Source organism: Drosophila bipectinata, unplaced genomic scaffold, assembly GCF_030179905.1.
Source record: "Drosophila bipectinata strain 14024-0381.07 unplaced genomic scaffold, DbipHiC1v2 scaffold_213, whole genome shotgun sequence".
Taxonomy (NCBI): Eukaryota; Metazoa; Arthropoda; class Insecta; order Diptera; family Drosophilidae; genus Drosophila; species Drosophila bipectinata.
In genome coordinates, this window is record NW_027222858.1 from 186 (window position 1) to 25,000 (window position 24,815).

The 24,815-nt window shown below is 31.9% G+C and overlaps 5 non-coding genes across 5 annotated transcripts; all 5 read right to left on the reverse strand.

Annotated features, from left to right (window-relative positions):
- Positions 1-5,055: 5,055 nt before the first annotated feature.
- LOC138927287 (large subunit ribosomal RNA) lies at positions 5,056-9,005 on the reverse strand. The gene has a single exon (XR_011443808.1). It is a non-coding gene; the product is annotated as a large subunit ribosomal RNA (ribosomal RNA).
- Positions 9,006-9,325: 320 nt separating this feature from the next.
- LOC138927282 (5.8S ribosomal RNA) lies at positions 9,326-9,504 on the reverse strand. Its single transcript, XR_011443803.1, has one exon. It is a non-coding gene; the product is annotated as a 5.8S ribosomal RNA (ribosomal RNA).
- Positions 9,505-10,211: 707 nt separating this feature from the next.
- LOC138927286 (small subunit ribosomal RNA) lies at positions 10,212-12,205 on the reverse strand. Its single transcript, XR_011443807.1, has one exon. It is a non-coding gene; the product is annotated as a small subunit ribosomal RNA (ribosomal RNA).
- Positions 12,206-19,879: 7,674 nt separating this feature from the next.
- LOC138927283 (large subunit ribosomal RNA) lies at positions 19,880-23,829 on the reverse strand. Its single transcript, XR_011443804.1, has one exon. It is a non-coding gene; the product is annotated as a large subunit ribosomal RNA (ribosomal RNA).
- Positions 23,830-24,149: 320 nt separating this feature from the next.
- LOC138927284 (5.8S ribosomal RNA) lies at positions 24,150-24,328 on the reverse strand. Its single transcript, XR_011443805.1, has one exon. It is a non-coding gene; the product is annotated as a 5.8S ribosomal RNA (ribosomal RNA).
- Between the last annotated feature and the right edge of the window lie 487 nt (positions 24,329-24,815).

Genomic DNA, 24,815 nt, shown 5'->3' on the forward strand with positions numbered 1-24,815 from the left:
TCCGGTCATTTATTGTATGGGAAGTATGACTTTCCCACACATATTTGGATATCCATACGATTGCATATCCATATGAAAATATTTTTAATATTTTTAATATATTTTTTAATATTCCATATTTAATATAAATATAATTAAAATTATTATATTATATATTATATGTAGGCTAACATCATCACCTACCATATATTCCATATAATATAAATATTTTCCATATCATATATATTTTTTTTTTTATATTCATATATTTTCATATATGTTATATGCATATGTATTCATAACCATATGCTTATATATAATACTGGCGGTCTTCTGTTTAATATAATATTATTTTAATATTATATTGGTAGGCTGAACACCACCTACCCTATATACCTTTTTGAACACGGTTTCGTCAATCCGGTCATTTATTGTATGGGAAGTATGACTTTCCCACACATATTTGGATATCCATACGATTGCATATCCATATGAAAATATTTTTAATATTTTTAATATATTTTTAATATTTCCATATTTAATCTAATATAATTAAAATTATTATATTATATATTATATGGTAGGCTAACATCATCACCTACCATATATTCCATATACATATAAATATTTTCATATTCATTATATTTTTTTTTATATATTCATATATTTTCATATATGTTATATGCATATGTATTCATAACCATATGCTTATATATTAATACTGGCGATCTTCTGTTTAATATAATATTATTTAATATTATATTGGCAGGCTGAACACCACCTACCCTATATACCTTTTTGAACACGGTTTCGTCAATCCGGTCATTTATTGTATGGGAAGTATGACTTTCCCACACATATTTGGATATCCATACGATTGCATATCCATATGAAAATATTTTTAATATTTTTAATATATTTTAATATTTCCATATTTAATATAATATAATTAAATTATTATATTATATATTATATATGGTAGGCTATCACCATCACCTACCATATATTTCATATACATATAAATATTTCATATCCATATATATTTTTTTATATTTCATATATTTTCATATATGTTATATGCATATGTATTCATAACCATATGCTTATATATTAATACTGGCGGTCTTCTGTTTAATATAATATTATTTTAATATTATATTGGTAGGCCGAACACCACCTACCCTATATACCTTTTTGAACACGGTTTCGTCAATCCGGTCATTTATTGTATGGGAAGTATGACTTTCCCACACATATTTGGATATCCATACGATTGCATATCCATATGAAAATATTTTTAATATTTTTAATATATTTTTAATATTTCCATATTTAATATAATATAATTAAATTATTATATTATATATTATATGGTAGGCTATCACCATCACCTACCATATATTTCATATACATATAAATATTTTCATATCCATATATATTTTTTTATATTCATATATTTTCATATATGTTATATGCATATGTATTCATAACCATATGCTCATATATTAATACTGGCGGTCTTCTGTTTAATATAATATTATTTTAATATTATATTGGTAGGCCGAACACCACCTACCCTATATACCTTTTTGAACACGGTTTCGTCAATCCGGTCATTTATTGTATGGGAAGTATGACTTTCCCACACATATTTGGATATCCATACGATTGCATATCCATATGAAAATATTTTTAATATTTTTAATATATTTTTAATATTTCCATATTTAATATAATATAATTAAATTATTATATTATATATTATATGGTAGGCTATCCTCATCACCTACCATATATTTCATATACATATAAATATTTTCATATCCATATATATTTTTTTATATTCATATATTTTCATATATGTTATATGCATATGTATTCATAACCATATGCTCATATATTAATACTGGCGGTCTTCTGTTTAATATAATATTATTTTAATATTATATTGGCAGGCTGAACACCACCTACCCTATATACCTTTTTGAACACGGTTTCGTCAATCCGGTCATTTATATGGGAAGTATGACTTTCCCACACATATTTGGATATCCATACGATTGCATATCCATATGAAAATATTTTTAATATTTTTAATATATTTTTAATATTTCCATATTTAATATAATATAATTAAATTATTATATTATATATTATATGGTAGGCTAACATCATCACCTACCATATATTCCATATACATATAAATATTTTCATATTCATATATATTTTTTTTTATATATTCATATATTTTCATATATGTTATATGCATATGTATTCATAACCATATGCTTATATATTAATACTGGCGATCTTCTGTTTAATATAATATTATTTTAATATTATATTGGTAGGCCGAACACCACCTACCCTATATACCTTTTTGAACACGGTTTCGTCAATCCGGTCATTTATCGTATAGGAAGTACGACTTTCCCACACATATTTGGATATCCATACGATTGCATATCCATATGAAAATATTTTTAATATTTTTAATATTCGTGAGTTTTTAAAAAAGAAGGAATCTCTTGAATTGAATCATGCGCGTCACTAATAAGATGACGAGGCATTTGGCTACCTATGCGAAAGTAATTCAACTCCCGCCGTCTTAAGGTTTAAGACTTATAACAATATATGTTTAATATTTTTAATATCCGTGAGGTTTTAAATAGGGACAGAAGGAATCTCTTGAATTGAATCATGCGCGTCACTAATAAGATGACGAGGCATTTGGCTACCTATGCGAAAGTAATTCAACTCCCGCCGTCTTAAGGTTTAAGACTTATAACAATATATGTTTAATATTTTTAATATCCGTGAGGTTTTAAATAGGGACAGAAGGAATCTCTTGAATTGAATCATGCGCGTCACTAATAAGATGACGAGGCATTTGGCTACCTATGCGAAAGTAATTCAACTCCCGCCGTCTTAAGGTTTAAGACTTATAACAATATATGTTTAATATTTTTAATATCCGTGAGGTTTTAAATAGGGACAGAAGGAATCTCTTGAATTGAATCATGCGCGTCACTAATAAGATGACGAGGCATTTGGCTACCTATGCGAAAGTAATTCAACTCCCGCCGTCTTAAGGTTTAAGACTTATAACAATATATGTTTAATATTTTTAATATCCGTGAGGTTTTAAATAGGGACAGAAGGAATCTCTTGAATTGAATCATGCGCGTCACTAATAAGATGACAAGGCATTTGGCTACCTATGCGAAAGTAATTCAACTCCCGCCGTCTTAAGGTTTAAGACTTATAACAATATATGTTTAATATTTTTAATATCCGTGAGGTTTTAAATAGGGACAGAAGGAATCTCTTGAATTGAATCATGCGCGTCACTAATAAGATGACGAGGCATTTGGCTACCTATGCGAAAGTAATTCAACTCCCGCCGTCTTAAGGTTTAAGACTTATAACAATATATGTTTAATATTTTTAATATCCGTGAGGTTTTAAATAGGGACAGAAGGAATCTCTTGAATTGAATCATGCGCGTCACTAATAATGACGAGGCATTTGGCTACCTATGCGAAAGTAATTCAACTCCCGCCGTCTTAAGGTTTAAGACTTATAACAATATATGTTTAATATTTTTAATATCCGTGAGGTTTTAAATAGGGACAGAAGGAATCTCTTGAATTGAATCATGCGCGTCACTAATAAGATGACAAGGCATTTGGCTACCTATGCGAAAGTAATTCAACTCCCGCCGTCTTAAAGTTTAAGACTTATAACAATATAAATGAAAAATATTATTTTCATTTTTCACGTCACTAATAAGATGACGAGGCATTTGGCTACCTAAACGAAAGTAATTCATCTTCCGCCGTTATAAGGTTTAAGACTTATAACAATATAAATGAAAAATATTATTTTCATTTTTCACGTCACTAATAAGATGACGAGGCATTTGGCTACCTATGCGAAAGTAATTCAACTCCCGCCGTCTTAAAGTTTAAGACTTATAACAATATAAATGAAAAATATTATTTTCATTTTTCATCACTATTAAGATGACGAGGCATTTGGCTACCTAAACGAAAGTAATTCATCTTCCGCCGTTATAAGGTTTAAGACTTATAACAATATAAATGAAAAATATTATTTTCATTTTTCACGTCACTAATAAGATGACGAGGCATTTGGCTACCTATGCGAAAGTAATTCAACTCCCGCCGTCTTAAAGTTTAAGACTTATAACAATATAAATGAAAAATATTATTTTCATTTTTCACGTCACTAATAAGATGACGAGGCATTTGGCTACCTATGCGAAAGTAATTCAACTCCCGCCGTCTTAAGGTTTAAGACTTATAACAATATATGTTTAATATTTTTAATATCCGTGAGGTTTTAAATAGGGACAGAAGGAATCTCTTGAATTGAATCATGCGCGTCACTAATAAGATGACGAGGCATTTGGCTACCTATGCGAAAGTAATTCAACTCCCGCCGTCTTAAGGTTTAAGACTTATAACAATATATGTTTAATATTTTTAATTCATTTGAGGTTTTAAATAGGGACAGAAGGAATCTCTTGAATTGAATCATGCGCGTCACTAATAAGATGACGAGGCATTTGGCTACCTATGCGAAAGTAATTCAACTCCCGCCGTCTTAAAGTTTAAGACTTATAACAATATAAATGAAAAATATTATTTTCATTTTTCACGTCACTAATAAGATGACGAGGCATTTGGCTACCTAAAAGAAAGTAATTCATCTTCCGCCGTTATAAGGTTTAAGACTTATAACAATATAAATGAAAAATATTATTTTCATTTTTCACGTCACTAATAAGATGACGAGGCATTTGGCTACCTAAACGAAAGTAATTCAACTCCCGCCGTCTTAAGGTTTAAGACTTATAACAATATAAATGAAAAATATTATTTTCATTTTTCACGTCACTAATAAGATGACGAAACAGTTAGTAGGCCACAATTAGTAGGGAAACGTGGACAACCCGTGATAAATCCTTATATGCTTTCTTAGATAGGGCATAAAGATTTTTTATACTAAATATACATATTTACACATGCATATTTACATTTTTTTTATATTTCGAATCATCAAGCAAAGGATAAGCTTCAGTGGATCGCAGTATGGCAGCTGCTCAACCACTTACAACACCTTGCCCGTTACAAAAGTCGTTTACAATTGATTCTAGGCTTTGTCATTGTATTAAATAATGTTTTCATATGTAACTAGCATGGCATCAGGTGATCAAAGATCCTCCCAATTTACTATGTTACAAATTACATTGGCATCACATCCATTGTCGTTTAAAATATAAATAATAAACTTTAAATGGTTTAGAAGCCATACAATGCAAATTGCCCCTTATTTATCATTGCAGTCCAGCACGGATACGACCTTAGAGGCGTTCAGGCATAATCCAACGGACGTAGCGTCATACCACTGTTCGCTCGAACAAGTATTGTGCCATTGGTCCGTACCTGCGGTTCCTCTCGTACTACGCAGGAATGCTGTCGCAACAACGTTTTGTCATTAGTAGGGTAAAACTAACCTGTCTCACGACGGTCTAAACCCAGCTCACGTTCCCTTGCATGGGTGAACAATCCAACGCTTGGTGAATTTTGCTTCACAATGATAGGAAGAGCCGACATCGAAGGATCAAAAAGCGACGTCGCTATGAACGCTTGGCCGCCACAAGCCAGTTATCCCTATGGTAACTTTTCTGACACCTCTTGTTAAAAACTCTTTAAACCAAAAGGATCGATAGGCCGAGCTTTTGCTGTCCCTGTGTGTACTGAACACCGAGATCAAGTCAGCATTTGCCCTTTTGCTCTATGTGTGGTTTCTGTCCGCACTGAGCTGGCCTTGGGACACCTCCGTTATTATTTGAGAGATGTACCGCCCCAGTCAAACTCCCTACCTGGCAATGTCCTTGAATTGGATCATACCTGAGTAATTGGAGTTATACCAAATTTTCAAATCGATAATACATGAATGCATCTCTCATTAAAGAATTTGTTTGCGATTATATAACAAACTCGTGATACTTTGATCAAGAAGCTTGCATCAAAACCCAATACCATAAGATATAATAAATATATCCGTATAATGGCTAGGAAATGATACACGTTCCATTTAATCAAGTAAGTAAGGAAACAATAAGAGTAGTGGTATTTCATTGTCGATACCAAACCGAAGTCTAATATCTCCCACTTATTCTACACCTCTTATGTCTCCTTACACTGCCAGATTAGAGTCAAGCTCAAAAGGGTCTTCTTTCCCCGCTAATTATTCCAAGCCCGTTCCCTTGGCTGTGGTTTCGCTAGATAGTAGATAGGGACAGAAGGAATCTCGTTAATCCATTCATGCGCGTCACTAATTAGATGACGAGGCATTTGGCTACCTTAAGAGAGTCATAGTTACTCCCGCCGTTGACCCGCGCTTACTTGAATTTCTTCACTTTGACATTCAGAGCACTGGGCAGAAATCACATTGTGTCAACACCCGCTAGGGCCATCACAATGCTTTGTTTTAATTAGACAGTCGGATTCCCCAAGTCCGTGCCAGTTCTGAATTGATTGTTAATTGATAATCGTTATAATTAATAAGAACTAATTGGTTTGACCCAACTAGTATTCTTAAAAATTTTAGCAAGAAAGTTCCACAATTGGATACGTAACTAAACTATCCGGGGAACAAGTTACAACCATAAATGATTATAACTCTATTTACCCAGAACGAGCACATAAACCATATTATTGTTTCCCAATCAAGCCCGACTATCTCAATCTTCAGAGCCAATCCTTATCCCGAAGTTACGGATCTAATTTGCCGACTTCCCTTACCTACATTATTCTATCGACTAGAGACTCTTCACCTTGGAGACCAGCTGCGGATATTGGTACGGCCTGTTGAGAAGTTTGCGTATCCCCACCATAAATTTTCAAGGTCCGAGGAGAAAATATCGACACAACAGTATATGTCATGCTCTTCTAGCCCATCTACCATATCTCTCTGCGAAAGACTTCCATGGTAGTACGACTATAAAACAGAAAAGAAAACTCTTCCGATATCTCTCGACGGCTTCTTTATGGTCGTTCCTGTTGCCAGGATGAGCACGAGGCCCATATTTAATAACAAACGGATACTCAACAGGTTACGGAATTGGAACCGTATTCCCTTTCGTTCAAAATTATTCAAGTATATAATTTTCACAATAATTGTAATATTTATTTTTACTTGAAAATTTTCGGCTTTCGCCTTGAACTTAGGACCGACTAACTCGTGATCAACCACTGTTCACACGAAACCCTTCTCCACTTCAGTCCTCCAAGGTCTCATTCGATTATTTGCTACTACCACCAAGATCTGTACCAATAGCAGCTCCATGCAGGCTTACGCCAAACACTTCTACGCATACCATTGTACCTTCCTACTCACTAAAGTTTCAAAATTTATATTACAAGTAATATAAATCATCTACTTTAGCGGTAATGTATAGGTATACAACTTAAGCGCCATCCATTTTAAGGGCTAGTTGCTTCGGCAGGTGAGTTGTTACACACTCCTTAGCGGATTTCGACTTCCATGATCACCGTCCTGCTGTTTTAAGCAACCAACGCCTTTCATGGTTTCTGCATGAGTTGTTAATTTGGGCACCGTAACATTACGTTTGGTTCATCCCACAGCGCCAGTTCTGCTTACCAAAAGTGGCCCACTGGGCACATTATATCATAACCTTAAACTTCATATCAAGAAAGTTAAGGTTCTTACCCATTTAAAGTTTGAGAATAGGTTAAGATCGTTTCGACCCTAAGGCCTCTAATCATTCGCTTTACCAGATAAGATTATTTTATATAACATTAAAATGCACCAGCTATCCTGAGGGAAACTTCGGAAGGAACCAGCTACTAGATGGTTCGATTGGTCTTTCGCCCCTATACTCAATTCTGACAATCGATTTGCACGTCAGAACTGTTTCGGTCTTCCATCAGGGTTTCCCCTGACTTCAACCTGATCAAGTATAGTTCACCATCTTTCGGGTCACAGCATATCTGCTCAAGGTACGTTCCAGTTAGAGGCATAAATAATATAAATATTATTATACATAACTATATAGAACGCCCCGGGATTGTGTTAATTAACTATAAAATAGTTAAAAAACTAATCCCATTAATAGTCAAGTTAATTACGCTATTAGGTTTATATCCCAATAACTTGCACATATGTTAGACTCCTTGGTCCGTGTTTCAAGACGGGTCCCGAAGGTATCCTGAATCTTTCGCATTGTTAATCATACAAGTGCATATAATAAACACAAAAATCAATGATAATTATGCCATTATATAATTCCGAAAAATTAACGCACTGTATTCTTATTAATCTATCAACACTTTATCAAATTAATGACATTTATCCTATGTTAAAATGCAAGCATAATAATTTGAATAAACTATAAGTCATATTTTATGATAAATTATATATGTTAATAGATTACAATGTCCTTATATGGAAAAAATGCACACTATTTCTATAATATTATTTAAATATTATAACTTTAATGATGAATTTTCCATAATGGATATTCAGGTTCATCGGGCTTAACCTCTAAGCAGTTTCACGTACTATTTAACTCTCTATTCAGAGTTCTTTTCAACTTTCCCTCACGGTACTTGTTTACTATCGGTCTCATGGTTATATTTAGTTTTAGATGGAGTTTACCACCCACTTAGTGCTGCACTATCAAGCAACACGACTCTTTGGAAACATCATCTAGTAATCATTAACGTTATACGGGCCTGGCACCCTCTATGGGTAAATGGCCTCATTTAAGAAGGACTTAAATCGTTAATTTCTCATACTAGAATATTGACGCTCCATACACTGCATCTCACATTTGCCATATAGACAAAGTGACTTAGTGCTGAACTGATTTCTTTTCGCTCGCCGCTACTAAGAAAATCCTTGTTAGTTTCTTTTCCTCCCCTAATTAATATGCTTAAATTCAGGGGGTAGTCCCATATGAGTTGAGGTTGTATAAAGCAATGTATATATATATATAAACAATATATCTCTATGAAGAACAATATATTTGATATATTTTCAATTTTCGCATCTTTAAATAAGAGACAATTCTAGTTAAAAAAAATTTAATTTTTTTTATGCTAGACATTTCTCAGTATTATTTGAATTGAAAAAAGAAAGAATTGTATATCTTCATTTTTTCTTTTATAAATATTTGAGATAATTGCTTTTATATTTAATATTATGAATATATAAATATATCCAATAATATACCATATGCATATCATTATAAAAATATATAATAATAAGCAACTTTATTAGCATAGTCTTACAACCCTCAACCATATGTAGTCCAAGCAGCACTATAAAATTAATTAAAGTACATAACAGCATGGACTGCGATATGCGTTCAAAATGTCGATGTTCATGTGTCCTGCAGTTCACACGATGACGCACAGTTTGCTGCGTTCTTCATCGACCCATGAGCCGAGTGATCCACCGCTTAGAGTTTTATAAATATATATAAATATACAATTCGTCAATTATGTTTTTATTGAAAGAAATTAAAAATACACCATTTAACTGGCATATATCAATTCCTTCAATAAAGTTATTTTTATACCTAAAATAATTGTTGCGAAATGTCTTAGTTTTATATAATCAATATAAATATAATTTATATTGTTTTAATATTATATAAAGCATTAACCTGTATATCAGGTACAACAATGTATATTTTAGGTGTTGCATTTATCAATGTATGCGCATAATTTAATATGAACAATACATCACGCAACGCATGTATATTAATTAAATATACACGCAATTTATATTCAATATATTCGTCTATATTTAAACATATAAAATATGTTTAATTTTTTTATATACCTAAAATAATTGTTGCGAAATGTCTTAGTTTTATATAATCAATATAAATATAATTTATATTGTTTTAATATTATATAAAGCATTAACCTGTATATCAGGTACAACAATGTATATTTTAGGTGTTGCATTTATCAATGTATGCGCATAATTTAATATGAACAATACATCACGCAACGCATGTATATTAATTAAATATACACGCAATTTATATTGAAGACAACAAATGGTCTATATATTCAATATAATATATATGTCTTTTATTTTTGGGTAATTTTTATTTATATATTTATATATAATAAATATTTTAATAACGGATAAGATTCATTCAATAATGATCCTTCCGCAGGTTCACCTACGGAAACCTTGTTACGACTTTTACTTCCTCTAAATAATCAAGTTCGGTCAACTTCTGCGAAACAACCGTAACACACAAGGCGTCACAGTGATCACGTCCGGAGACCTCACTAAATAATTCAATCGGTAGTAGCGACGGGCGGTGTGCACAAAGGGCAGGGACGTAATCAATGCGAGTTAATGACTCACACTTACTAGGAATTCCAAGTTCATGTGAACAGTTTCAGTTCACAATCCCAAGGATGCAAGGGGTTCAGCGTCTTACCCGGGCCTCTCGGTCTAGGAAATACACGTTGATACTTTCATTGTAGCGCGCGTGCAGCCCAGGACATCTAAGGGCATCACAGACCTGTTATTGCTCAATCTCATTATTGCTAGACGCAATTTGTCCATTTAAGAAGCTAGTATCCTTATAATGGGACAAACCAACAGGTACGGCTCCACTTATATAAACACATTCAAACACAATAAACATTTTACTGCTACCATGAATGAAGGCTATATAAGCTTCAACACCATAATCCTGAAGATATCTATTTAATATATTTGAGTCTCGTTCGTTATCGGAATTAACCAGACAAATCACTCCACGAACTAAGAACGGCCATGCACCACCACCCATAGATTCGAGAAAGAGCTATCAATCTGTCTTACACACTTATGTTCGGACCTGGTAAGTTTTCCCGTGTTGAGTCAAATTAAGCCGCAGGCTCCACTCCTGGTGGTGCCCTTCCGTCAATTCCTTTAAGTTTCAGCTTTGCAACCATACTTCCCCCGGAGCCCAAAAGCTTTGGTTTCCCGGGAAGCGACTGAGAGAGCCATAAAAGTAGCTACACCCAATTGCTAGCTGGCATCGTTTATGGTTAGAACTAGGGCGGTATCTGATCGCCTTCGAACCTCTAACTTTCGTTCTTGATTAATGAAAACATCTTTGGCAAATGCTTTCGCTTAAGTTAGTCTTACGACGGTCCAAGAATTTCACCTCTCGCGTCGTAATACTAATGCCCCCAAACTGCTTCTATTAATCATTACCTCTTGATCTGAAAACCAATGAAAGCAGAACAGAGGTCTTATTTCATTATCCCATGCACAGAATATTCAGGCATTTGAAGCCTGCTTTAAGCACTCTAATTTGTTCAAAGTAATTGTACCGGCCCACAATAACACTCGTTTAAGAGCACTAATGCAGGTTTTTAAATAGGAGGAACATATGAAAAAATACAAGTATTTAAACATATATAAGAACTCCACCGGTAATACCTTACATACATAAAGGTATAGTACTAACTACAATTGTATGTTGTACTACCCGTATGAAGCACAAGTTCAACTACGAACGTTTTAACCGCAACAACTTTAATATACGCTATTGGAGCTGGAATTACCGCGGCTGCTGGCACCAGACTTGCCCTCCAATTGGTCCTTGTTAAAGGATTTAAAGTGTACTCATTCCAATTACAGGGCCTCGGATATGAGTCCTGTATTGTTATTTTTCGTCACTACCTCCCCGAGCTGGGAGTGGGTAATTTACGCGCCTGCTGCCTTCCTTAGATGTGGTAGCCGTTTCTCAGGCTCCCTCTCCGGAATCGAACCCTGATTCCCCGTTACCCGTTGCAACCATGGTAGTCCTAGATACTACCATCAAAAGTTGATAGGGCAGACATTTGAAAGATCTGTCGTCGGTACAAGACCATACGATCTGCATGTTATCTAGAGTTCAACCAATATAACGATCTTGCGATCGCTTGGTTTTAGCCTAATAAAAGCACATGTCCCATAAGGTTCATGTTTTAATTGCATGTATTAGCTCTAGAATTACCACAGTTATCCAAGTAACTGTTAACGATCTAAGGAACCATAACTGATATAATGAGCCTTTTGCGGTTTCACTTTTAATGCGTGTGTACTTAGACATGCATGGCTTAATCTTTGAGACAAGCATATAACTACTGGCAGGATCAACCAGAATAATGTTTATATCTTTGATATATTTCATTTTCATATTGATATATAGAAAATAAATATTGCAAATATTTGTATAAATTAAAATATTAACGAATTTGGCCAATTATTATATGGCATTCAATATTCGTTCATTTATTAAAATATATATATATATATATATATTTATAATATATCCCTCGGGTGCCCAACGCATACACCTCAGGGTATATTTTTTTCATGGCTTTTTCTTAAACCCTCGTTTGTGTTAGGGTATTTATATGAGCGGGCGGTCTTTTTATTTATATAAGCCAAGCCTTCTTTAATATTTTTTTTAATAAAATACAATATTATGCATATATTTAATTCTAAAATATCTTTATATTTTCACATACAACAATTTGTATATATTCACATATATATATTTGCTTAATTTTATAATAAAATTATCGCATATGTATTTTGATAATAAATTTAAAATTTATTTTCTTTGTATATAAAAGTCTAGTTTTATATGATATAAAACTAAGCACTTTTTAATTTTCATATATTTATATATTTTCATATATATAGTTTATTCATATTTATTTATACAATAATAATAATAATAATATTACTACTATTATCATATACGTATATGAAATTAAATTTAATTCCATATACTTACTAGGATATAATAAAAAGAAATTTTTATTTGCCTAGAACCAGAAATTAACGATAATAATTGGAAACTTGTCAAATTATAATTTATAATAAGACGTAGACGCTTCAACGATATTATCTAAGTATACAATATAGTGTATATATAATATATAATATAGTATGTTATATTATATAGATAGGCTTACACCACCTACCATATATACCTTTTTGACCACACTTTCGTCAAGCTGGGTATTTATTTGCCTTCTTTCCCTCACCTAAAAATACTCATCGGTATTTTAGTATATTCATATAATATAAATAATATACTATATTGGTAGGACGACACCACCTACCCTATATACCTTTTTGAACACACTTTCGTCAAGCTGGGTATTTATTTGCCTTTTTACCCTCACCTAAATATACTCATCGGTATATTTCAGTATATTTTAGTATATCCATATGAATATGTATATCCATATCCATATCCATATCCATATCCATATGAAAATAATTTAATATTTCCATATTTATTATAATATAATAAATATTATTATATTATATATTATATGGTAGGCTATCCCCATCACCTACCATATATTTCATATACATATAAATATTTTCATATCCATATATATTTTTTTATATTCATATATTTTCATATATGTTATATGCATATGTATTCATAACCATATGCTCATATATTAATACTGGCGGTCTTCTGTTTAATATAATATTATTTTAATATTATATTGGCAGGCTGAACACCACCTACCCTATATACCTTTTTGAACACGGTTTCGTCAATCCGGTCATTTATTGTATGGGAAGTATGACTTTCCCACACATATTTGGATATCCATACGATTGCATATCCATATGAAAATATTTTTAATATTTTTAATATATTTTTAATATTTCCATATTTAATATAATATAATTAAATTATTATATTATATATTATATGGTAGGCTATCACCATCACCTACCATATATTTCATATACATATAAATATTTTCATATCCATATATATTTTTTTATATTCATATATTTTCATATATGTTATATGCATATGTATTCATAACCATATGCTTATATATTAATACTGGCGGTCTTCTGTTTAATATAATATTATTTTAATATTATATTGGTAGGCCGAACACCACCTACCCTATATACCTTTTTGAACACGGTTTCGTCAATCCGGTCATTTATTGTATGGGAAGTATGACTTTCCCACACATATTTGGATATCCATACGATTGCATATCCATATGAAAATATTTTTAATATTTTTAATATATTTTTAATATTTCCATATTTAATATAATATAATTAAATTATTATATTATATATTATATGGTAGGCTATCACCATCACCTACCATATATTTCATATACATATAAATATTTTCATATCCATATATATTTTTTTATATTCATATATTTTCATATATGTTATATGCATATGTATTCATAACCATATGCTCATATATTAATACTGGCGGTCTTCTGTTTAATATAATATTATTTTAATATTATATTGGTAGGCCGAACACCACCTACCCTATATACCTTTTTGAACACGGTTTCGTCAATCCGGTCATTTATTGTATGGGAAGTATGACTTTCCCACACATATTTGGATATCCATACGATTGCATATCCAATGAAAATATTTTTAATATTTTTAATATATTTTTAATATTTCCATATTTAATATAATATAATTAAATTATTATATTATATATTATATGGTAGGCTATCCTCATCACCTACCATATATTTCATATACATATAAATATTTTCATATCCATATATATTTTTTTATATTCATATATTTTCATATATGTTATATGCATATGTATTCATAACCATATGCTCATATATTAATACTGGCGGTCTTCTGTTTAATATAATATTATTTTAATATTATATTGGCAGGCTGAACACCACCTACCCTATATACCTTTTTGAACACGGTTTCGTCAATCCGGTCATTTATTGTATGGGAAGTATGACTTTCCCACACATATTTGGATATCCATACGATTGCATATCCATATGAAAATATTTTTAATATTTTTAATATATTTTTAATATTTCCATATTTAATATAATATAATTAAATTATTATATTATATATTATATGGTAGGCTAACATCATCACCTACCATATATTCCATATACATATAAATATTTTCATATTCATATATATTTTTTTTTATATATTCATATATTTTCATATATGTTATATGCATATGTATTCATAACCATATGCTTATATATTAATACTGGCGATCTTCTGTTTAATATAATATTATTTTAATATTATATTGGCAGGCTGAACACCACCTACCCTATATACCTTTTTGAACACGGTTTCGTCAATCCGGTCATTTATTGTATGGGAAGTATGACTTTCCCACACATATTTGGATATCCATACGATTGCATATCCATATGAAAATATTTTTAATATTTTTAATATATTTTTAATATTTCCATATTTAATATAATATAATTAAATTATTATATTATATATTATATGGTAGGCTAACATCATCACCTACCATATATTCCATATACATATAAATATTTTCATATTCATATATATTTTTTTTTATATATTCATATATTTTCATATATGTTATATGCATATGTATTCACATATGCTTATATATTAATACTGGCGATCTTCTGTTTAATATAATATTATTTTAATATTATATTGGCAGGCTGAACACCACCTACCCTATATACCTTTTTGAACACGGTTTCGTCAATCCGGTCATTTATTGTATGGGAAGTATGACTTTCCCACACATATTTGGATATCCATACGATTGCATATCCATATGAAAATATTTTTAATATTTTTAATATATTTTTAATATTTCCATATTTAATATAATATAATTAAATTATTATATTATATATTATATGGTAGGCTATCACCATCACCTACCATATATTTCATATACATATAAATATTTTCATATCCATATATATTTTTTTATATTCATATATTTTCATATATGTTATATGCATATGTATTCATAACCATATGCTTATATATTAATACTGGCGGTCTTCTGTTTAATATAATATTATTTTAATATTATATTGGTAGGCCGAACCCCTCCTTCCCTATATACCTTTTTGAACTTTTCTTCGTCCACCCGCTCTTTTCTTGTATGGGAAGTATGCCTTTCCCACACATATTTGGATATCCATACGATTGCATATCCATATGAAAATATTTTTAATATTTTTAATATATTTTTAATATTTCCATATTTAATATAATATAATTAAATTATTATATTATATATTATATGGTAGGCTATCACCATCACCTACCATATATTTCATATACATATAAATATTTTCATATCCATATATATTTTTTTATATTCATATATTTTCATATATGTTATATGCATATGTATTCATAACCATATGCTCATATATTAATACTGGCGGTCTTCTGTTTAATATAATATTATTTTAATATTATATTGGTAGGCCGAACACCACCTACCCTATATACCTTTTTGAACACGGTTTCGTCAATCCGGTCATTTATTGTATGGGAAGTATGACTTTCCCACACATATTTGGATATCCATACGATTGCATATCCATATGAAAATATTTTTAATATTTTTAATATATTTTTAATATTTCCATATTTAATATAATATAATTAAATTATTATATTATATATTATATGGTAGGCTATCCTCATCACCTACCATATATTTCATATACATATAAATATTTTCATATCCATATATATTTTTTTATATTCATATATTTTCATATATGTTATATGCATATGTATTCATAACCATATGCTCATATATTAATACTGGCGGTCTTCTGTTTAATATAATATTATTTTAATATTATATTGGCAGGCTGAACACCACCTACCCTATATACCTTTTTGAACACGGTTTCGTCAATCCGGTCATTTATTGTATGGGAAGTATGACTTTCCCACACATATTTGGATATCCATACGATTGCATATCCATATGAAAATATTTTTAATATTTTTAATATATTTTTAATATTTCCATATTTAATATAATATAATTAAATTATTATATTATATATTATATGGTAGGCTAACATCATCACCTACCATATATTCCATATACATATAAATATTTTCATATTCATATATATTTTTTTTTATATATTCATATATTTTCATATATGTTATATGCATATGTATTCATAACCATATGCTTATATATTAATACTGGCGATCTTCTGTTTAATATAATATTATTTTAATATTATATTGGTAGGCCGAACACCACCTACCCTATATACCTTTTTGAACACGGTTTCGTCAATCCGGTCATTTATCGTATAGGAAGTACGACTTTCCCACACATATTTGGATATCCATACGATTGCATATCCATATGAAAATATTTTTAATATTTTTAATATTCGTGAGTTTTTAAATAGGGACAGAAGGAATCTCTTGAATTGAATCATGCGCGTCACTAATAAGATGACGAGGCATTTGGCTACCTATGCGAAAGTAATTCAACTCCCGCCGTCTTAAGGTTTAAGACTTATAACAATATATGTTTAATATTTTTAATATCCGTGAGGTTTTAAATAGGGACAGAAGGAATCTCTTGAATTGAATCATGCGCGTCACTAATAAGATGACGAGGCATTTGGCTACCTATGCGAAAGTAATTCAACTCCCGCCGTCTTAAGGTTTAAGACTTATAACAATATATGTTTAATATTTTTAATATCCGTGAGGTTTTAAATAGGGACAGAAGGAATCTCTTGAATTGAATCATGCGCGTCACTAATAAGATGACGAGGCATTTGGCTACCTATGCGAAAGTAATTCAACTCCCGCCGTCTTAAGGTTTAAGACTTATAACAATATATGTTTAATATTTTTAATATCCGTGAGGTTTTAAATAGGGACAGAAGGAATCTCTTGAATTGAATCATGCGCGTCACTAATAAGATGACGAGGCATTTGGCTACCTATGCGAAAGTAATTCAACTCCCGCCGTCTTAAGGTTTAAGACTTATAACAATATATGTTTAATATTTTTAATATCCGTGAGGTTTTAAATAGGGACAGAAGGAATCTCTTGAATTGAATCATGCGCGTCACTAATAAGATGACAAGGCATTTGGCTACCTATGCGAAAGTAATTCAACTCCCGCCGTCTTAAGGTTTAAGACTTATAACAATATATGTTTAATATTTTTAATATCCGTGAGGTTTTAAATAGGGACAGAAGGAATCTCTTGAATTGAATCATGCGCGTCACTAATAAGATGACGAGGCATTTGGCTACCTATGCGAAAGTAATTCAACTCCCGCCGTCTTAAGGTTTAAGACTTATAACAATATATGTTTAATATTTTTAATATCCGTGAGGTTTTAAATAGGGACAGAAGGAATCTCTTGAATTGAATCATGCGCGTCACTAATAAGATGACGAGGCATTTGGCTACCTATGCGAAAGTAATTCAACTCCCGCCGTCTTAAGGTTTAAGACTTATAACAATATATGTTTAATATTTTTAATATCCGTGAGGTTTTAAATAGGGACAGAAGGAATCTCTTGAATTGAATCATGCGCGTCACTAATAAGATGACAAGGCATTTGGCTACCTATGCGAAAGTAATTCAACTCCCGCCGTCTTAAAGTTTAAGACTTATAACAATATAAATGAAAAATATTATTTTCATTTTTCACGTCACTAATAAGATGACGAGGCATTTGGCTACCTAAACGAAAGTAATTCATCTTCCGCCGTTATAAGGTTTAAGACTTATAACAATATAAATGAAAAATATTATTTTCATTTTTCACGTCACTAATAAGATGACGAGGCATTTGGCTACCTATGCGAAAGTAATTCAACTCCCGCCGTCTTAAAGTTTAAGACTTATAACAATATAAATGAAAAATATTATTTTCATTTTTCACGTCACTATTAAGATGACGAGGCATTTGGCTACCTAAACGAAAGTAATTCATCTTCCGCCGTTATAAGGTTTAAGACTTATAACAATATAAATGAAAAATATTATTTTCATTTTTCACGTCACTAATAAGATGACGAGGCATTTGGCTACCTATGCGAAAGTAATTCAACTCCCGCCGTCTTAAAGTTTAAGACTTATAACAATATAAATGAAAAATATTATTTTCATTTTTCACGTCACTAATAAGATGACGAGGCATTTGGCTACCTATGCGAAAGTAATTCAACTCCCGCCGTCTTAAGGTTTAAGACTTATAACAATATATGTTTAATATTTTTAATATCCGTGAGGTTTTAAATAGGGACAGAAGGAATCTCTTGAATTGAATCATGCGCGTCACTAATAAGATGACGAGGCATTTGGCTACCTATGCGAAAGTAATTCAACTCCCGCCGTCTTAAGGTTTAAGACTTATAACAATATATGTTTAATATTTTTAATATCCGTGAGGTTTTAAATAGGGACAGAAGGAATCTCTTGAATTGAATCATGCGCGTCACTAATAAGATGACGAGGCATTTGGCTACCTATGCGAAAGTAATTCAACTCCCGCCGTCTTAAAGTTTAAGACTTATAACAATATAAATGAAAAATATTATTTTCATTTTTCACGTCACTAATAAGATGACGAGGCATTTGGCTACCTAAAAGAAAGTAATTCATCTTCCGCCGTTATAAGGTTTAAGACTTATAACAATATAAATGAAAAATATTATTTTCATTTTTCACGTCACTAATAAGATGACGAGGCATTTGGCTACCTAAACGAAAGTAATTCAACTCCCGCCGTCTTAAGGTTTAAGACTTATAACAATATAAATGAAAAATATTATTTTCATTTTTCACGTCACTAATAAGATGACGAAACAGTTAGTAGGCCACAATTAGTAGGGAAACGTGGACAACCCGTGATAAATCCTTATATGCTTTCTTAGATATAGCATATAAAGATTTTTTATACTAAATATACATATTTACACATGCATATTTACATTTTTTTTATATTTCGAATCATCAAGCAAAGGATAAGCTTCAGTGGATCGCAGTATGGCAGCTGCTCAACCACTTACAACACCTTGCCCGTTACAAAAGTCGTTTACAATTGATTCTAGGCTTTGTCATTGTATTAAATAATGTTTTCATATGTAACTAGCATGGCATCAGGTGATCAAAGATCCTCCCAATTTACTATGTTACAAATTACATTGGCATCACATCCATTGTCGTTTAAAATATAAATAATAAACTTTAAATGGTTTAGAAGCCATACAATGCAAATTGCCCCTTATTTATCATTGCAGTCCAGCACGGATACGACCTTAGAGGCGTTCAGGCATAATCCAACGGACGTAGCGTCATACCACTGTTCGCTCGAACAAGTATTGTGCCATTGGTCCGTACCTGCGGTTCCTCTCGTACTACGCAGGAATGCTGTCGCAACAACGTTTTGTCATTAGTAGGGTAAAACTAACCTGTCTCACGACGGTCTAAACCCAGCTCACGTTCCCTTGCATGGGTGAACAATCCAACGCTTGGTGAATTTTGCTTCACAATGATAGGAAGAGCCGACATCGAAGGATCAAAAAGCGACGTCGCTATGAACGCTTGGCCGCCACAAGCCAGTTATCCCTATGGTAACTTTTCTGACACCTCTTGTTAAAAACTCTTTAAACCAAAAGGATCGATAGGCCGAGCTTTTGCTGTCCCTGTGTGTACTGAACACCGAGATCAAGTCAGCATTTGCCCTTTTGCTCTATGTGTGGTTTCTGTCCGCACTGAGCTGGCCTTGGGACACCTCCGTTATTATTTGAGAGATGTACCGCCCCAGTCAAACTCCCTACCTGGCAATGTCCTTGAATTGGATCATACCTGAGTAATTGGAGTTATACCAAATTTTCAAATCGATAATACATGAATGCATCTCTCATTAAAGAATTTGTTTGCGATTATATAACAAACTCGTGATACTTTGATCAAGAAGCTTGCATCAAAACCCAATACCATAAGATATAATAAATATATCCGTATAATGGCTAGGAAATGATACACGTTCCATTTAATCAAGTAAGTAAGGAAACAATAAGAGTAGTGGTATTTCATTGTCGATACCAAACCGAAGTCTAATATCTCCCACTTATTCTACACCTCTTATGTCTCCTTACACTGCCAGATTAGAGTCAAGCTCAAAAGGGTCTTCTTTCCCCGCTAATTATTCCAAGCCCGTTCCCTTGGCTGTGGTTTCGCTAGATAGTAGATAGGGACAGAAGGAATCTCGTTAATCCATTCATGCGCGTCACTAATTAGATGACGAGGCATTTGGCTACCTTAAGAGAGTCATAGTTACTCCCGCCGTTGACCCGCGCTTACTTGAATTTCTTCACTTTGACATTCAGAGCACTGGGCAGAAATCACATTGTGTCAACACCCGCTAGGGCCATCACAATGCTTTGTTTTAATTAGACAGTCGGATTCCCCAAGTCCGTGCCAGTTCTGAATTGATTGTTAATTGATAATCGTTATAATTAATAAGAACTAATTGGTTTGACCCAACTAGTATTCTTAAAAATTTTAGCAAGAAAGTTCCACAATTGGATACGTAACTAAACTATCCGGGGAACAAGTTACAACCATAAATGATTATAACTCTATTTACCCAGAACGAGCACATAAACCATATTATTGTTTCCCAATCAAGCCCGACTATCTCAATCTTCAGAGCCAATCCTTATCCCGAAGTTACGGATCTAATTTGCCGACTTCCCTTACCTACATTATTCTATCGACTAGAGACTCTTCACCTTGGAGACCAGCTGCGGATATTGGTACGGCCTGTTGAGAAGTTTGCGTATCCCCACCATAAATTTTCAAGGTCCGAGGAGAAAATATCGACACAACAGTATATGTCATGCTCTTCTAGCCCATCTACCATATCTCTCTGCGAAAGACTTCCATGGTAGTACGACTATAAAACAGAAAAGAAAACTCTTCCGATATCTCTCGACGGCTTCTTTATGGTCGTTCCTGTTGCCAGGATGAGCACGAGGCCCATATTTAATAACAAACGGATACTCAACAGGTTACGGAATTGGAACCGTATTCCCTTTCGTTCAAAATTATTCAAGTATATAATTTTCACAATAATTGTAATATTTATTTTTACTTGAAAATTTTCGGCTTTCGCCTTGAACTTAGGACCGACTAACTCGTGATCAACCACTGTTCACACGAAACCCTTCTCCACTTCAGTCCTCCAAGGTCTCATTCGATTATTTGCTACTACCACCAAGATCTGTACCAATAGCAGCTCCATGCAGGCTTACGCCAAACACTTCTACGCATACCATTGTACCTTCCTACTCACTAAAGTTTCAAAATTTATATTACAAGTAATATAAATCATCTACTTTAGCGGTAATGTATAGGTATACAACTTAAGCGCCATCCATTTTAAGGGCTAGTTGCTTCGGCAGGTGAGTTGTTACACACTCCTTAGCGGATTTCGACTTCCATGATCACCGTCCTGCTGTTTTAAGCAACCAACGCCTTTCATGGTTTCTGCATGAGTTGTTAATTTGGGCACCGTAACATTACGTTTGGTTCATCCCACAGCGCCAGTTCTGCTTACCAAAAGTGGCCCACTGGGCACATTATATCATAACCTTAAACTTCATATCAAGAAAGTTAAGGTTCTTACCCATTTAAAGTTTGAGAATAGGTTAAGATCGTTTCGACCCTAAGGCCTCTAATCATTCGCTTTACCAGATAAGATTATTTTATATAACATTAAAATGCACCAGCTATCCTGAGGGAAACTTCGGAAGGAACCAGCTACTAGATGGTTCGATTGGTCTTTCGCCCCTATACTCAATTCTGACAATCGATTTGCACGTCAGAACTGTTTCGGTCTTCCATCAGGGTTTCCCCTGACTTCAACCTGATCAAGTATAGTTCACCATCTTTCGGGTCACAGCATATCTGCTCAAGGTACGTTCCAGTTAGAGGCATAAATAATATAAATATTATTATACATAACTATATAGAACGCCCCGGGATTGTGTTAATTAACTATAAAATAGTTAAAAAACTAATCCCATTAATAGTCAAGTTAATTACGCTATTAGGTTTATATCCCAATAACTTGCACATATGTTAGACTCCTTGGTCCGTGTTTCAAGACGGGTCCCGAAGGTATCCTGAATCTTTCGCATTGTTAATCATACAAGTGCATATAATAAACACAAAAATCAATGATAATTATGCCATTATATAATTCCGAAAAATTAACGCACTGTATTCTTATTAATCTATCAACACTTTATCAAATTAATGACATTTATCCTATGTTAAAATGCAAGCATAATAATTTGAATAAACTATAAGTCATATTTTATGATAAATTATATATGTTAATAGATTACAATGTCCTTATATGGAAAAAATGCACACTATTTCTATAATATTATTTAAATATTATAACTTTAATGATGAATTTTCCATAATGGATATTCAGGTTCATCGGGCTTAACCTCTAAGCAGTTTCACGTACTATTTAACTCTCTATTCAGAGTTCTTTTCAACTTTCCCTCACGGTACTTGTTTACTATCGGTCTCATGGTTATATTTAGTTTTAGATGGAGTTTACCACCCACTTAGTGCTGCACTATCAAGCAACACGACTCTTTGGAAACATCATCTAGTAATCATTAACGTTATACGGGCCTGGCACCCTCTATGGGTAAATGGCCTCATTTAAGAAGGACTTAAATCGTTAATTTCTCATACTAGAATATTGACGCTCCATACACTGCATCTCACATTTGCCATATAGACAAAGTGACTTAGTGCTGAACTGATTTCTTTTCGCTCGCCGCTACTAAGAAAATCCTTGTTAGTTTCTTTTCCTCCCCTAATTAATATGCTTAAATTCAGGGGGTAGTCCCATATGAGTTGAGGTTGTATAAAGCAATGTATATATATATATAAACAATATATCTCTATGAAGAACAATATATTTGATATATTTTCAATTTTCGCATCTTTAAATAAGAGACAATTCTAGTTAAAAAAAATTTAATTTTTTTTATGCTAGACATTTCTCAGTATTATTTGAATTGAAAAAAGAAGCAATTGTATATCTTCATTTTTTCTTTTATAAATATTTGAGATAATTGCTTTTATATTTAATATTATGAATATATAAATATATCCAATAATATACCATATGCATATCATTATAAAAATATATAATAATAAGCAACTTTATTAGCATAGTCTTACAACCCTCAACCATATGTAGTCCAAGCAGCACTATAAAATTAATTAAAGTACATAACAGCATGGACTGCGATATGCGTTCAAAATGTCGATGTTCATGTGTCCTGCAGTTCACACGATGACGCACAGTTTGCTGCGTTCTTCATCGACCCATGAGCCGAGTGATCCACCGCTTAGAGTTTTATAAATATATATAAATATACAATTCGTCAATTATGTTTTTATTGAAAGAAATTAAAAATACACCATTTAACTGGCATATATCAATTCCTTCAATAAAGTTATTTTTATACCTAAAATAATTGTTGCGAAATGTCTTAGTTTTATATAATCAATATAAATATAATTTATATTGTTTTAATATTATATAAAGCATTAACCTGTATATCAGGTACAACAATGTATATTTTAGGTGTTGCATTTATCAATGTATGCGCATAATTTAATATGAACAATACATCACGCAACGCATGTATATTAATTAAATATACACGCAATTTATATTCAATATATTCGTCTATATTTAAACATATAAAATATGTTTAATTTTTTTATATACCTAAAATAATTGTTGCGAAATGTCTTAGTTTTATATAATCAATATAAATATAATTTATATTGTTTTAATATTATATAAAGCATTAACCTGTATATCAGGTACAACAATG